Raw genomic sequence first — 16,791 nt, 5'->3', positions numbered from 1 at the left:
ACCCAGGGGCTAGTGTCCAGAGGTTGGAAACTCAAATGGAAGAATGGGTCTTAGCCACATGGGGTCAGTAGCCATGGAAGCCAGGACCCAGTCTCCTGGCCTCAGGGTTGTGGCCCAGCTCCTCCGCTGTAGAACTCAGCAGGATGGAAGTCAGCCAGGGCCAGTCAAGATGGTGCAACCCAAGAGGACTGGGAATAGGCCAGGTAAGCTGCAGCCCTACACCTGCTACTGGCAGAGGCTTCTAGTGGCCACCAGGATGACACTTTCCCTGGGCCCCAGCAGAGGTCCCTGAAGCAGACCCCTGGACTGAATCCTGTGTGACCCTGGGGGAGTGACTGAAAGTCCTGAAGGAGGCATGCTATGCTCTGGGCAAACAGTAACAGCTCCACAGGTGTCAAGTGTTATCAGATCACTGCTGGTGAATTGAGCCAACCTCCCAGCAGGCAGGCCTCACCACAGGTCTGAGGGATATAGGATACCTGCCCTCAGGCGGTAAGTAGAGGCCACAGGGATTTCATAAGTCCCCAGAGTGTCCATCACCTTCAACAGGAAAACATGTTCTGGACAATACCACCACACTCCACTGTCGGGGTAGGATGAGGTCAACTCCACACCCCAAAAGCACCAGGCTCATCAAGGAGACTGTGATCAGCCTGGAGAGGCAGCTGACTCTTCTGTTAACCTTTAATTATATCATCTCCTCAATTAGATTTTCAGCCCCTCAGTACCACCTAAACGTCTGAATCACACTATCGATTACAAGGTGTGTCCTATCAGGGACCGTGAATTGCAGGCTGAGAAGTGTCTCCCCATAATTCAGACTTTGAAGTCCTAACCTTGGGTAAGTAAGAATACGACTGCATTTAGGGAGAGGGCCGTTAAAGAGGTAAAGGGAAGAGGAGGGAATCACGGTGGCCTCACCCCACCTGATGGTGTCCTCAGAAGAGATCAAGGAGAAGGCGTATGCAAGCCCAGCAGAGGGACCATGGAGGAAACCAACCCTGCCTGCTGACACCTCCTTCTCACTCTTCTAGCCTCTGGGATCACGAGAAAATAAATTTGTTTAAGCCTCTGGTCTGTGACACTTTTTTATGGCAGGTCTAGAAAACTAAGAAGCCAGGCAAGCTCAGTCTCGATACATGATTATTATCATTTCACCATGAGAACATCAGGATTCTAAGGTGAGTGACCTGTGGGAGCCTCTCGGCCACTAAGTAGTAAAGCTGGATCCCAGGGGGTGACGCCTGGTTCCATCCACCACTTCCTAAAAACCCCACCATGAGTGCAAGTACTTATTTAGCATCTACTATGTGCTAAGCTCTTTTTAAGGTGCTAAGGTTACAACCGTGACCAAAAGAGACAAAGTCCCCTCCCTAATGGAGCTTTCAGATAAATGGGGAAGAAAAAAGAACCATCTCATCCCATAAATATATTTGCCTTCAGAAAGAACTGGAAAGTGGTGGGAATATGAGCGATTCCTCTTTTTTCACTCCATCCTATAGTTTTTACTATAAATATTTAAGCCGAACAAAGCTTTCTTTCAAGAATGAGTCAAACCATAAAAGTGGCTATTTGGGGGAAAAGTACTGGGGAATCACTCGCTCATTTCACTCTCTGTTAAGTGTGCGAAAATATCAGGCAGGGACAAGTCAGAAGCCCCGAGGAAGTTTCCATCACGTTAATTTGCCACTGCAACAAAGAAATGATAGAAATCTCTCCCTCTCAAGTTGGAGGCCAAAGCTATTTCAAAGAATCACCAGGCTCAGGGAAATGGATTTCGTTTGTCTTCACTCAGATGAGAATTCACACAATGGCGAGCACTCTCTACCAGGGAGAATTCCCACAAAACTGAATGAGGCTGAGTCACTTTAGAGCTGGTGCCCTGCGTTACTATCAGGTGTTTACCAGGGCTTGGCGATAGCATAATATCTTAGTGCACAGAAGCATCTGTGCGACCCGAGGCATCTTTTCCTTTACAATGCTGCACCCTGGGGTTGCAATGGCAAGCAAGTCGCTGCAAACCGCCTATGACTTCCCACCCCCTGGACAGCCTGCACGGTGCTGTCTCAACAGGGATGGTTGCACTGTTGCAGGCATGAGAAGCTGCCACAACTTCAGTTCTGGAACCTCCCGGAGGGCCAAGTGCTGTCACAGTCACAGTTACTAATGCACCAGTGGGCTTTCAGGAGAAAACCAGACATGCACAGGCACTCCCCAGGCCAGGAGAGCAGGCCTGCCCAACCAAGGGGGTGGGAAATGACAGTCAAGGCTGAGCAATATCTGCAAGCCTTCAGATACTCATACTGCAAACATGCTGCTACTGGGCAGCCATACTACTTTGAGAGTCACTGTGGTTAACTTAGCTATGAGCAAGATGCCACGTCCTGCAGCTCACTGGCTCACGCATCCCTCCAACCCTAAGCTTTGTTCTGCCATCTTTAAGTGGGGAAAATTCTAGTACCCACAGCAGGAGGTTCTAAGGACATGAAAAGGAAATCAAGAACATGAGCTCTGGGCCCAGACCTGACGCACATCAGGCACGCCAGGTAGGCTGCTGGCTTCTGGATGAATCACCTCTGCTTACTGGGAAGAAAGATCCCAGATGAGGCCAGTGGTCAGCAATCACTCAGTTCCTTCTCCTCCCAACTGGGTCAGTTCCAGGCCCAGCCAGAGCCTGCAAGGTCAAAAACAAGACTCTGGACTCTTAGAGGGGATTCAGTGAAGCCCTTGACTTTGCACATAAAACTCTATTCTGTGTTTGTGCTTGTGTACAAATGTGTGCTTTGGGGGGAGTGGCCACATTCCAACAGCCTCCTGATGGGATCCATGAGCAGGAAAGGTTCAGAGTGACCTGTGTGGAGTCCAGCTCAGCCTGCTTCCTGCAGAAGTGGTACAGAACCCGAGAGGCAGAGGGTTCAAATGGGGATAAGCATCATCACCCTCCTCATCAGCAAAAACTCAGTGAATCCATAAAACAATGTGAGGACAAGGCCTGGGACATTGCAGGTACTGGCTATGGTGACCTGATCACCGGAAACAGACTCAGGGAGCCAGCTCACTGGAACGCACAGAGGACAGTGAGAAAGGAAGGGGCACTCCCTCCTACAAACCCCAGAAGGGCAAGTGTGATGAATCGGAGCAACAGAGACCCTGACACTAACCCCAGGCAGCACAAGGAACCTCGATGGGGACTGTGAGCTCTGCACTCACTGACCGAGCAGCTCCATGTCTCTACGGTGCCTGGCTTTGCTTCAGTCTCATATCCCACCTCAATATCCAGCCACAATGCTGTCTCCCTGTCCTCTGAACATACCAAGTCTACTTGCACCTCAGGACCTTTATACTTGCTGTGCTCTGTGCCTGTAATGTACAATCTGTAATGTACAATCCTTGCACAGCTGAGGTATCCCCCTGCCCTGGAAGGCCTTTCCTAACTACCCAGACTTTACCTCCTACCATCTACTCTCTATCCCATTAATCGGATTATTTGCTTTGTAGCACTTGTATCTATTTTATAACAACCATTTTCTAGTGTTGGCAATGAAGTTCAGGGGTAGAGTGCGCTTAGTATGCAGAAGACCCTGGACTTAATCCCTAGCACCCCCCACCCTCACAAAAAAAAAATCAAAAACAATAAAACACAAAACTTTCTATATTCTTTTCTTATGGAATAGAATATCCAGGAAGCCAACTCCATTACTCTAGAAGAACTCCATTTCCCTAAATGAGTGCCTCATGCACAGAAGGCTCACCAGAGCTATTTGCTAAATGAACGCATTCCTTTATCTGCTTCTTTTCCAGCTACTAAGTAGCTGTTTCTGTTTCTTGTCAACATTCTCAAAGATACAAGCACAGGATCTCTGCTGTCACACTGACTCAGTCCGCTTTAGAGGTCCCCCAATACAAAGGAGGCCGTCCTGAGTGCTTCGATGGCCACAGTGTGTCAGCCTCCCACCCTGGAGCCCAGGAGCAGGGACTCCCAGGAAGGCCATTTCCATCAGCAGGTGTTGGAGATGTGGCCAATGCCATGACTGTCACTTCAAAGGCAGAGCCACTTTGTAACACTTTCTATTCCACTTGTAAGTGTACTTAATTTTTAACAGCCCCCATCTTCATACCTGCCTATAGTACTTTCAAGAAAGGCTAACTCAGATGGAGAGACCAGGACCAAATGAACTGTGAAAGATAAAAACAGAGACTAAGAACAAAGAGAAAAAGAGCAGCTTAGCAAGTGGGATTTGTAAACTGTTAAAACCACCTGAGTCCTTGAGGTATCTTCAAGGAGCCCCCAGAGAAGAGTGAAGCCAGGTGAGAGTGGCCAACGCACCCAGGTGGGATGGGAGGGAACTCACAGAGGCTGGGGCACAGCGAGTTCCAGAGTGCTGGGCCCCGCCGGCAAGCTCTTCCATTGATCCCAGTGGGCTGAACAAATGCTGCCATTTCCCACGAAGCTTCAGGGTGGGAAGGTTGAGGGAACTCTATGTTGGAACAGGAGTCTGCAAACTTTCTATGTAAAAGGTCAGAGAGAGAATCTTTTAAGCTCTGCACGTCATCTGCATGCCAAAGTCTCGGTTGCAGCTACTCCCACGCACCTTGGGAGTGGGACACCGCCACAGAGGATAGGATCCTGCAGACCAAAGCTCATTGTCGGGCAGTGAAGCTTAAATTTCATGTAACTGCCACATGCCATAAAATAGTAGTCTTCTTTTAATTTTTTTTAGAAGATTTAAAAATGTAAAAGGCATTCTTAACTCGTGGGCTGTGTGAAGACACACTGATACAAACTTGCAGACCCCTGCTCTCTCTCTCCTCCCTACCCACTGCTCCCTCCAACCACCTGGTCCGAATGCCCAGGCTCACCTGACATTCTATCCTGGGACGCCGGATGCTAGAATCTCTTCTCCTGTATCTTCAGAGTCACAGAACACCAGGGTCTCAAAAAATGCTTTTTTGAAAAATGGTCCTGGGGCCTCCTGTGAAACACCTCTGTCGGCGGAACCCAGCTGCCCTCTGAACAGCCTGTCCAGCTGCTCCAAGCTCTTCTGAGGTGCCCCCATCGCTCCCGCAAAGGCACCTGCGTCTCCCCATGGGAAGTGCAGAAATCAATCCCTTCTATCCTCCCTGGGTTTTTTTGTTTTTTTTTTTACTTGCATCAAAAGCGAAAAAGAATGAAAGGAATGGCCTGCACCCATGTTGGAAAAACCCACGCAAGGGAGGCAGTCAAAGAAACCTCAGGTGGAAAACACCCCGAAGACAAGAAAGAACTTCAGAAGGGAAAAATGATAACTCCTGACCAGGCACAGTGGTGCACACCTGCCATCCCAGACACTCTGGAGGCCGAGGCAGGAGGATCCCAAGTTCAAGACCAACCTAGGCAACGTAGCAAGCCCCTATCTCCCATAAAACAATTGAAGAGCTGGAGATATGGTTCAGTGGTAGAATACCTTGGTTCCAATGCCGTTACTGGGGGTGGGGTGGGGGGAACTCCTCCATGCTTTTCAGAAAGGGTTCTCATATTACGGATGTTGAACAAATAAATAAATGAATGAATAAATAACCATATTTTAGCATATCAACAGAATGTTCTTAATCTGCCAGAATTTGCAGAGATCACAAAAAACAGAGCATCCAGTAAGAATAAGATTTAGTAGCCTCAAGAATTAAAGTCTGAATGCTATGGGGGCCGACAGAGTCTTCAATAAAATTCTTAATTTCCCTAGAGCCAGACTGACTGCCTTAAAATAACACATTTACATGAATGAAAAAAATAAGAAGAAGAAAAGTGCTTACTGATGCCTCGCAGGTGGAAGGTACCTGCACACACATCGCCTCATTTAACCCACTGCAGTGCACCAAGACCCTCACTGATCCAGGTCCTCATGTGAGTCTTCAGACCCAGGGGCAGTGGGGGGCTCAAGCTTTCAAACCAGCCCATTCAAACTTGGAGTTCAGGTCCTTTCTGTTGCATAAGACATAACACTGGCCGGGCACAGAGGTGCACACAGCTTAGGAAGTTCCAGCAGCTTAGGAAGCTGAGGCAGAAGGAAGTTCAAAGCCAGCCTCTGCAGCTTAGCAAAGCCCTAAGCAACTCAAAAAAAGGACTGAGGATGTGGCTCATTGGTTAAACACCCCTGGGTCCAGTCCCCAGTACCAAAACAAAATAAAACAAACAACCAACAACAACAAAAAGACATAACACTGCTCATTCTGTAAAATCACATAAGGATTATAAAATAACTATGGAATGGTCTATGGACCAGATCATTAGAGAAACTCTAAAAAGTCTTTGAACTGAAGACAGAAATGATGCCAACCAAACCCAGAAAAATGAGTATGTGGGACACACATCCACATTGGCTAGAGTGACAGAAATGGGTACCTGAACCCACCATGTGGATACCCCACCCTGCAAAATCTAGGAACATTAATATAAACCACACAAAAGAAGCTTCTAGTTCCAGAAACAAAATGCATCAACAACAACAACAAAAAAAAGGTCCTAAAAATGAAGAATCCTGTTGCACTTTTATGTCCAGTCTTTAAGAACTTGACACATTTGTTCATTTAAAATTATTTTTGGAAATCAGCTTATTTGGCAAAATACTGAATGATGTAATACAGTTTAATCTTCCCCATTAGCTTCGATCCAGGAAACCAAATTGTTGGGCCCTTTCTTAGAGGAAGAGTCCAAATGTGGTCTAAATTAAGATTCTAGCATTTCTGCCCTTGCTAATATTTAATATTTTACCACTTTTAGTATGCTTTTGGATATTTACCTTCCTTTATCCTTACAACAGCCCAGGAAATAGTCAAGCATTATTATTTTATACCACACCCCACTTTTTTTTTTCATCTTATGAATCTTCAAAGGTTTCATGGAATTTCTAAGGGGGATTTCCAACTGAAGGGACAGAAAAAAATTCTAATTAAACTAAGAAAAATAAGGATGTAATGATTTACAATCTGTAAAGTCCCTTCAGACAAGACTTGATCTGGGTCGAACACTTCCTGGCCACTCCCCGGCCCCCTCTCCAGCTCTGCTCTTGTTCATTTCACTCTCAGATGCCCAGGTGGCAAGGTGGATGCTGGGAAGGATCTAGACAGGAGGTGAACAGCTGTATTCTCTGAGGTTCAAGGCCAGTGGAAAAAGACAGAGGTGCCTCTCAATAGTTCCTACAAAAGACTCACCACATCTTAATGATCAGGGATAATCTGAGTCACAAGTCTCAACTGGAAATCCTGCAAAATATCATCTTTACCAAAATGCATAGGTTAAAGAGTGGGTATAGAGGAAAATGAGAAGAATGACGAAATGCTAAGTTAGAAAACCACCAGATACCCAGGACAGTCTATCTATGTCACTTGCCCAAAATCACACAAATACTAAGAGACAAAATCAGGACTGAAGCACAACCCTTCTGAGACCAAGTACCAAGAGTGGCACATTATTTTTAAAATATAGAGAGAAATCACAAAAAGTCTTCCCAACGGACTCTCTTGGTCGCAAAGTCTAAAATATTTAACAACTGCCTACAGGGCTTCAAAGAAAACCCACATTCCTTTTACAAAATAGAAAATTTGTAAAATTAAACAAGGTTAGCATTATCTAAATCAAAAACCCCTTTTTAGTTCTAAATGGTTCCTCACCATCTGGAAAGTCAGAACATTGTACTCAAAAGGAAAAAGGAAAAGCTTTTGACCTATTTTTGTCCCCACAATAATGTAAAGCATCGAATCCTATTTATTAAGCACCTTCACTGCGTACCACGGTGCAGGCTATTTGCAACTCGAAAATGACACCTATTATTCAGTTAGAGATTAGAATCTCAAGCAGTAAGGCATTTTTTAATAAAAAATAAAATTAAAAATAGATTTGCCATTGCCTTTTTAATGAAACCAGTATCTCTGCTGGCTTAGAGGGAAAATGACATATTTCTTGAGATTTTTATATATTGACCTGAGCAGAGTTGAAAAAAGAAAAGTCTCTAGCACTCTTCTCTCCAACAATTGTGCACAACTCTCCCCACACACCAGCAGGCCGAGCCCTCTACTGTGGGCCTAGGCAGCCAGCATATGAGCCTCCTCCAAAACAAAACCAACCGTGACACATGACACCCTCCAAAGGCACGATGCACACAGGTGGAGCTGGCAGACCTGTGCCAGATCAGGAAACGCTTCTGCCAGCACTGACCCACAGAACCTTCTGGATGCTGTGTGGTCCACACCTGTGCCCTCCAATATGGTGACTTATCGCTGCGGGTAACTGAGGAATGGAAATTTTTATTTAATTTCAACTCATTTGAAATAACCACATATGTCTGGTGGCTACTGAATTGGAGAAGAGCTCTGAATGACCACTGAGTCTCTCCAGCATGTCTGGACTCTAAATTGCTCTCATTTCCTGTCCCAGCATGAACATATCATCTGCAGTTCTCCAAAGAGGCATGAGGTTGTGCCCCTGGGCTCCTGCACAAGCTGCCCCTTTGGTCCCTGGCACCCATGCTCCTGGTGCCACAGAGTTGGTAGATGCTTCACCAACTCCGTGGCACCTCACCTGATTTTCCTCTCGACCTCTCCAGGTCCAGGTGGCTCAACTATCCATCTCCACGGCGCAGTGTGTACATTTCTATGGCTGTGTTCACTGCCGCAGTGGCCCATGAACGTATCCCTTCCACAGTGGAAGGCGGGAGAGAGCTGTGGTAAGAAGGAGCTTTCTGGAGACAGCTGCCAGGCCTTAAATCCTGCCTCTAAGCATTTAGAGCTATGTCTAACATCCCATGCAAGTTACATGGTCTCTCCAAGCCTCAGCACCAGCTATGGCTTGGATCTGAAATGTACCCCAAAATCTCATGTGTTGCAATCTTGGTTCCCAATGCAATTAGGTCCAGAGGTGGGGCTTTGGGGATGTCACTGGCTCTGAGAGGTCTTCCCTCATGGATAGATTAACCCGTTGGTAGCTGAATGGGCTCTTGGGAGGGCATGGTTGGAGGAATCAGATGCTGGGAGCATGCCAGGAAGGGACTGCTTGGCCTCAGGCCCTTCCACTCTCTCTACTTTCCTCCACCACACCCTTCCTCCATGATGTTCTGCCTCACCTCACGCTTAAAGCATGAAGCCACCAAGCACGGAGCGAACCCCCACCATGATCCAAAGAAAGCTTCCGTCCTCTTAGTTGTTTTGCTCAGGTATCTGTCACAAGGTCGAAAAGCTAACATGATGCCTCATCTGTACAATGGGGCTATTAGTTTCCACTCCCCTTTCTAGTTGTTGCAAGGTCTTAACAAATGACCAAGCACAGGCAAAGCATTAGCCAGAGGCCTGGCAAGGGGCAAAGACTCAATAAAATTGATCTCTTCTGTGATGTTTTTCATTACGTTATTGTGATGTTATATTACGTAATGTGTTTCATTACGGTGTACCTCTGAGTATGGACTAGATCTCAGCCATCCCTATAAACCAGAGTATGGTACTCACTAAAGATTAAAATGATGAATGATGCCTCCGCTGGATGGAGGCCAGGCCCGAGCTCAGATCTGAGTATTCTCCATAATGCTGAATGGTCTAAAGGTCAAGCTACGAAATGAAACAGGGATCTCAACCCAGGTGAGCAGGGGAAGGGCACTGAGGTCACATGCTTCCACGGCGCTTATTCCCACTGTACCCAAACTCACCACTACCATCACCCTCACCGTTTGTCCCACTGCAGCCCCAGATCTTCCCAAAACCTACCTTAACTTCTACCAAAAGGTGACTGATAGAAAAAAGCCTTATCATGCAGAGTTTGGTGCAATAAAATAAGTTTAAGGGCCACGGGTCTAACATTAGCGTAGGAGGAAGCCTGAGCACTCAGACTCAGCCATCTGTTCCTGCCCCTCCCCTCACTCTACTTTACCCTTCCCCCTCCTCTGATGGGTGGAGAACCTTCCAGTCCTGCGACCTGGTATGATGGCCCTGCTCTACAGGTGTCCCCTGTGCTGAAGGACAGGATATCTCTTGAGGCCCTCTGAGGCTCCTTGGTTTTATTGAAGGTAAAAACATTTAAAAGATAAGCAACAGGTGAAACTGGCATTAAAATGATGAAGTGTTCAATATACAGCCTCTCTAGCCATGCAGGGTCCCACTGAGGTTGTTGGTTTCCAAATTCAGTGTCTTCCTCCTGCTGCAGAGCTCTCTGGCACAGGCACTCGGCTAGGGCTTGAGTGAAAGAGCAAGCCAGAAGCCTGCAACACAGGCAAAGGCAAACTATCTCAGGCAGGCCCTGCCCTTGGCACTCTGCACACACAGAAGGACTTCGCCTCCACTTCCACTAGGGGGATAAGGCAGCACTGGAGACCAGAAAGCAGGGGCCCTGTGCAAGAGGTTTAAAAAGGAACAGTTCAGCCAACAACAACACTGGGAAGTGTTTAGGACAGTGACCTCCACGGGCCTGGAGATGGGCCTTTTGCCTGCCACGTGACCCGGGTCTGTCACTGTCCCTCTCTGGGCTTCAATTTTCTTGTTTTTAAAGTTAGAGGATGGTCTAATTAAAAAAAAAAACAAAAAACAAAAAACAGCAAACCCTCTTTTTGTTCCAAACAAAATCTGATGGGGAAATATAAAGTACAAAGCATACAGGTAAAGTGCTGTGATTGGACTGCATCTGTGCACTTGGAAGTCTGCTGACCTACACTGTCATGTCCCCCAGCCATAGGAAGCCCAGGAGCCTAGAAGCTCAAGGAACAATTTAGGAAATTAGGTCATCCTTTACCATCACACCAGGTGGAACAGTTCAAGATGCTACTCATGGGTAACTCAGACAGAAATAGGCTAGATTATTATTCATTTGGAACTCTTATTATAAAAAAAAGTCAAACAGTTTTAAAAAAGGAGGGAGAGTTGTTACGTATACACTATGACCCAGCATCCACAATTACCAAGTCATGGCCAATCTTCCTTCTTCTCTGTTCTACCCATTCCCTCACTCTCTCCTCCCCGTGGAGTTTATTTTGGAGCAGATCTCTAATACACTATCACCAGGGTCAAAAGCTTTACCTTTCAGGCAAAAATGAAATTTCAATTCCACCACCCCGGTAAGAAATAAAAACACCATTGATTTCTCATCACCTGACACCCACAGGCCACCAGCCCCCTCACTCCCCCCTCTTCCAATTTACTTGATGAAGAGCTGGTGCATTTCCAGAGTCTTCTACTGCCTGAATTTTCGTTGACTGGTTCTCTGTCACTTTCAGGTGCCTCTGCTCTTGATATTGCCTATCACTTCAGAGCTAGACCGAGAATCCTGATCAATCCGAGTTCCACCAAGAGACAGGGTAACATCTGGCTGTTTCTCTTTGTGAAGCCGGCAGCCATCAACTTCCATTTTCTTTATTACACTGATTACTGCTCAGCTTCCTGCCCATCTTCCAAAATGTTTTGTGCATATACACAGGGATAGCTTCCTAGTTCTACTCAAATTGCATCAAATTCTAATATTGTTCTGAAACTTTTTAACAACCTGGGACTAATAATTTTTTAAAAATCAGAATTCTATAAAACACGTTCCGCGTGTTGACAATACTGAATACAATTTAAATGATATGATGACAGAAGACATTTGTCCAAAGTAGGACTTCATGCAGATGAGGTAAACAATTAATAATTGCTGAAGGAAGAGCCCACGCTGTTCAACTGGGAAGTAAGCTACACCATGAACAGACGTGTTCGAGGACTCCGCCGATGGACATAGCATGTGGTAGAATCTTCTGGAAACCACCAACCATCCTTCTCGGATTATAAAACAGGAAAACTCAATTCCTGTTTTGCACCATTTCACATTTTTTTTTTTTTGTAAAACACTAGCCTAAAAACACACCCAGTGTGACTCCATCTTTTCGTACCTTATTCATCTGTTTTCTTTCCTCCCTCCAAATAGCTTAAGTATAAGCCCCAGCCCCGATCAATAATCAAAGTGATCATTCCTGCCTCCCACACTAATGCTAACTAGTGGTTTCAAAACTGACAACCTGTTTCAGTGCAGCTAGATGATTAAAGACCCCAAAGTAATCAATGTCACGGTCTCGGCTTCATGTGGAGGAACCGATTGTGAGAAAAGCAGTCACTCCTCATAGCCCATTAACAGTTCCATGAAAAACAAATCAGGGACATGAGCAATCAGAGGTAAATCAGATAAGAGAGTCTTCAGGGTTTTTGGTATTTTTTGTAAGTCCTCTATCAGTTTTTTTTTTTTTAATTACAACAATGAGGTCTTCTATTCTAAAAGCTCAGAATATAATCAAATAGGTAAGATATCAGGAAAAACTAATAGAAAATATCTCACCCTGTCTTTCTCAGCCTCCCCGATATTTTTCATCACCAACATAGTTACATCTGAGGTGCCCCTGATACAAGCACGGTGGCCAGGTGGTTTTGAAAGCAGGCTCACAGGCCCAGGGAGGCAGGAGGACACAAGAGGGGGCACCTGCCTTCCCCACCCAGGCTCACTGAATCACTCAAACCCATCCCCCCAGCATCAATGAGGAGCAGGAGGAGGCCCAGGAGAACCTAACCAGGAAGGAGGGGGCCGGTCCTGAAGCCAAATTAGACAAAGAGGCCCCAGGCTCTATGCGCAATTCCAGGTGTGGAGAACCTGAGAAATCTCAGCAGTTTCACCCAGAGCATGCCTACCCCCAATTAAAGACCCTGCATTCTGAATAAACTGGGATTCAGTTACTTCTTCAAGTCCCAGCCCTTTGATCCATCTCAGAAGAATGCAGTGGCCCAGGGATCTGGGTCCAGGTCCTTGATCCACCCCCAGTTAGGCAGATAACTTTTCTCAGGCACCTCTTCTGGTCTGAAAACCGGAGGAGCACAGCCTCAGGCTTCCGAAAGGATGAAAGAGCCCAACTCCCCAGCGAATGTGAATTCTGTTCTCCTCACTCACTTTCATCCCCTCTGCTTCCAGCTCTTACCCACCTACTTCCCCTCAACAGGTCACCGAGGACAGGCGCAGGCCCATCCACTCAGCAGGCTGCTGACCGTGGGACAGCACACAGACAGGCAGAGGATGCCATTATGTCCTTGTGACATTTCTGAACTAGAGGCCAAGGAGTCTCGCTGCTAGGTGATGTCACTTCCTTCCTGAGTCACCCTAGGATTGGGTGCTACTTTCAGGTAAATCTGTCCCTGCAACTCCGAGCCTAGCAGATGTGCACAGGTCCCCTTCACAGACACCCAAGCCACCTGGCTGGACTGACTTCTTACATGGTAAGTAAGCACCATTTTCTCTTAAGTCAGTGCCAACTTCCCACACCCCATCCGCTGTATCTTCAAAGGCATCCAGGAATCCTGGAGGAGATGGGTCCTGGGAGCGAGGACTAGAACTGACTCAGTCTGAAACTACACCCTTCAGACAGGAGATGGATCACCTAGTTTACGGACAGCTCTTACTGATGACTTCCTATCGACGAGGCACCAGCATAAGAGTTTTAAATCCATTCACTTCTTTAGCTCTTATTGAGCCCTATGGTGAAGAGATGATTGTTATCCCAATTTTACACACGAGGAAACATAAAGCCACAAAGAGATGAGATACTAAGTCCAGAGTCACGTGACTAGTAGCGGGTGGAGGCTGGATGAAAGCCCAGGCTGTCTGGCTCTGGCGCTTGAAGTCCTTCCCAGCTGATGGTAAAAAGGGAACAGAGAAACCCATACTAGCCACACATACTTGAACCCCCCAAAAGAATCTCCATGGTGGCTCTCTGGACTGCACATAAGGAGACCCAAGCCCGGGCCCCTGGCAGCATGGTCCTCTAGTGGGAGCTTCACCTGTTCTAACAGATGGCTGCCACGTGTAATAGCTCTCATATCCTCCGATTATCTGCATAGAAACTTGGATAAAGGTCTCAAGACTTTGGCATTTCAAGGTAGAAGGACTTAGTGCAAATCCAGGCTGTGAGACCTGCTGGCAGTGACTGTGGGTGGGTTATGTAGCCTCTCTGGGCCTGGGTTTTCTCATTTGCAAAGTGATAATGATGAACTTATTGCAAGTACCACACACAAATGCTGAACGCAGTGTTTGGCACACGCCAGATCCCCAGCAGATGACAGATGGTCGCGGTATTATTATTCTTATCACTATTATTATCATCATCGCCATGTGACATGTCCATAGAAGGAAATCTTCCCCCATAAGTGCAGGTATAAATTACATAGCCTTATTTGGGAGGATAATCTGACTAGGACATTTTCCCATTTAAACCCTGGAATAACTAAGAATGACTCTGTGAAGGAGACCCGAGGAGGTGGTGTCAGGGAGCAGCTGGAGCCTGGGTCCCCCGCCTTTTGAGAGCTGTCTTGCCGGCTCCTGTCCTTAGCATCGTTCCACCCCAGCCTCCAGGATGTCCTCTCACCATGTCCCCGAGACTTCTGTCCCTGAGACTCTATAGATAACCTAAAGAGTCTTTAAAAATACTCCACCTGAGCAAGACCACAACTGCTGAATGACAACGACAAGGTTCCCATGGCAACCCTGGGTCCTGAAGTTTGGGTAGAAGGAAACAGACAGGGACCACTGAGCACCTGCCTTGTAGTTCAATGCCTTGAAACTGCAGATTCTTTTTCCCTCTAATTACAGCAAGGCCTTATGCTTCTGTACACATGACCAGTTCTGAGCTTCCTCACAGACTAACTACCGCCCGAGGTAAGGAGGGAGGTGACTGAGCTCAGTTTTTACAAACCCAAAACCCAACAACAGGAGTTAAGATTCACAGGTAAAAAAAATCCGGAGAGGACGCTGGTCTCTGGACTGCAGAGCAACGCTGTTCGCCAGACCTCACTGCCTTCTCTCCGTCACCCCGACCCACCAGGCTCCCTCCTCCTCTCAACCTCCACGCCTGCAGGCACGTGCACCCCAACCCCACTGCCTTCCTGTCCTCTTCACGCCCGGGTCTGTCTCAACCTCCACAGAGTGAGCGCTCATCTTAGCTCTACAACTGAGTTCTTTGAAGCGTCTCCTAAATGGCAACCATTTTTATTCACTCAAGTGCTAGGATTAAGAGTTAGAGCTGGGAGGTTGCAAAGGCCTACCTTAAATCCTAGTGCTACCACCCTTCAGCTTTGTGACCTTTGGAAAGTCACTTACCCTCTCCGTGTCTTCATTTACCCATGTTTAATGAAGGAGCCTCACTTACTTCATAGGGGTGACTGTGGGAATTTGTAAGAGTGTGATTTCTATAACACATAGTAAGCACCTCAAAGATTTCTGCTATTATTATCATTAATATTATTTGGCGAGTCATCATCACTACCGTCATCTGGGTTCACTAAAGTACTGAGATTAAGACTTAAATAAAACCGAAGACCAAGGCTGTGTCTTCCCCAGGGTCAAACTGCAAGTAAGTGCTGCAGCCTAAGAAGGGATTCCCACATCACCACTTGCCTCTTCTGTTCAGTGCCCACTGTGTATAACACACAGTAAGTGCTTAGGAACATTCAGGAACTACGGAATGTGAAAACTGAAGGAAACCTACTGAATCCTCTGGTCAGCCCCCTCATTTTACACATCAGAAATTCAGACCCAGAGGATAACTCACCTGTGCAGGATTTCGCAGTGTGCACTAATGGCATACACATTTCTCTAGCACTGCCTGTTACAAAGCTTCATCACCATGAGACAGCACTCCAGGATCCAAATGCCACCAGGAGTACACCTACATCCAAATAAAACCCGGCTTATTGGCCCACTGCAACAGGAAGAGCCAAGGAGAATCATGAGTGTCTCAGTAGAAGCATCTGCAATTTGGACTGTGCTCCATGATGTAGGCAGGAGTTTGAAGAAGCACAGGTTTGCTCTGGATTAGGCACTGTCATAAAACAAGAATCCAAGAACAGGGATCTCAATAATTTTGGGGGGGACAAGGGGATGACAAGGATTGTACTTAGGGGCATTCAACCACTAAGCCGTATCCCTAGTCCTATTTTGGATTTTTTTTTCTTTAAAGACAGGGTCTCACTGAGTTACTTAGCACCTCACTTTTGCTGATTGAAAATTGCTGGATTGAAACTCACAATCCTCCTGCCTCAGCCTCCAGAGGCACCGAAATTATAGGTATACCACTGCACCTGGCTCAATAATTTTTTAATAAGAGGCAAGAGGGGCAGAGTAGAGCTAATGCTATAATTGGGAAAGAGGCCACAGTGATTTGAGGGAGCTGAGAGAGGGGAATGTTTGGTTGTTTTTGTGGGTTGCAACACTCATGCTTGTTATCTGAGCTTGGTGTTGATTATGGAGTGGTCTTGCTGTTGTCTTGTTCTATCACAGACACTGCTGACCCTGTCACCTGACAGTGTTCTGTGAAACTATCCGCATTCAACAGGAGACCACCAGTGTTGGGAGCCACAGCCCAGGCGGCCCCAGCAAACTTCCAGCTGATTGGCTCACAGCAGGCCCCAGCAAACTTCCAGCTGATTGGCTCACAGCAGGCCCCAGCAAACTTCCAGCTGATTGGCTCACTGCAGGCCCCAGCAAACTTCCAGCTGATTGGCTCACCGTGGCCCCAGCAAAATTCCAGATGCCAGCTGATTGGCTCCTCTGCCATGATGCTCATTGGGCTGTCCTCGCCCTTTCAGACCAGGGAGCTGCTCATTGCGGGACTCTTTTGGCTGTGGCTCTCAACACACCAGGGGCCAGGTACTGGCGCCAGGCCAGTACCATGCTGACAGCAGGCAGTCCAAGGAGGCTGGGCTCTTCTTTTTCTCAATAACCTGTCCAAACATTCACAATAATTGCTTGTGTCAGGCAGTTTCAAGAGGGTC

The 16,791-nt window shown here is 46.9% G+C and overlaps 1 protein-coding gene across 6 annotated transcripts in view; it reads right to left on the bottom strand.

Annotated features, from left to right (window-relative positions):
• Large1 (LARGE xylosyl- and glucuronyltransferase 1) overlaps nucleotides 1-16,791 on the bottom strand; it is a 507,191-nt gene that overhangs the window by 433,886 nt on the left and 56,514 nt on the right. The window contains exon 1 of one of the 6 annotated variants that reach the window (XM_078052862.1): nucleotides 12,952-12,970. The exons of the other annotated variants lie outside the window; for them this stretch is intronic. The gene's annotated coding sequence lies outside the window, so the exon portion shown is untranslated. Of the gene's footprint in view, nucleotides 1-12,951; nucleotides 12,971-16,791 lie in introns of those variants that run through there. 6 annotated transcript variants of the gene reach the window in all.

This window comes from Ictidomys tridecemlineatus, chromosome 6 (assembly GCF_052094955.1).
Source record: "Ictidomys tridecemlineatus isolate mIctTri1 chromosome 6, mIctTri1.hap1, whole genome shotgun sequence".
Classification (NCBI taxonomy): Eukaryota; Metazoa; Chordata; class Mammalia; order Rodentia; family Sciuridae; genus Ictidomys; species Ictidomys tridecemlineatus.
Note: the sequence above shows the minus strand (reverse complement) of the source record. Positions and strands in the feature narration are given on the sequence as shown.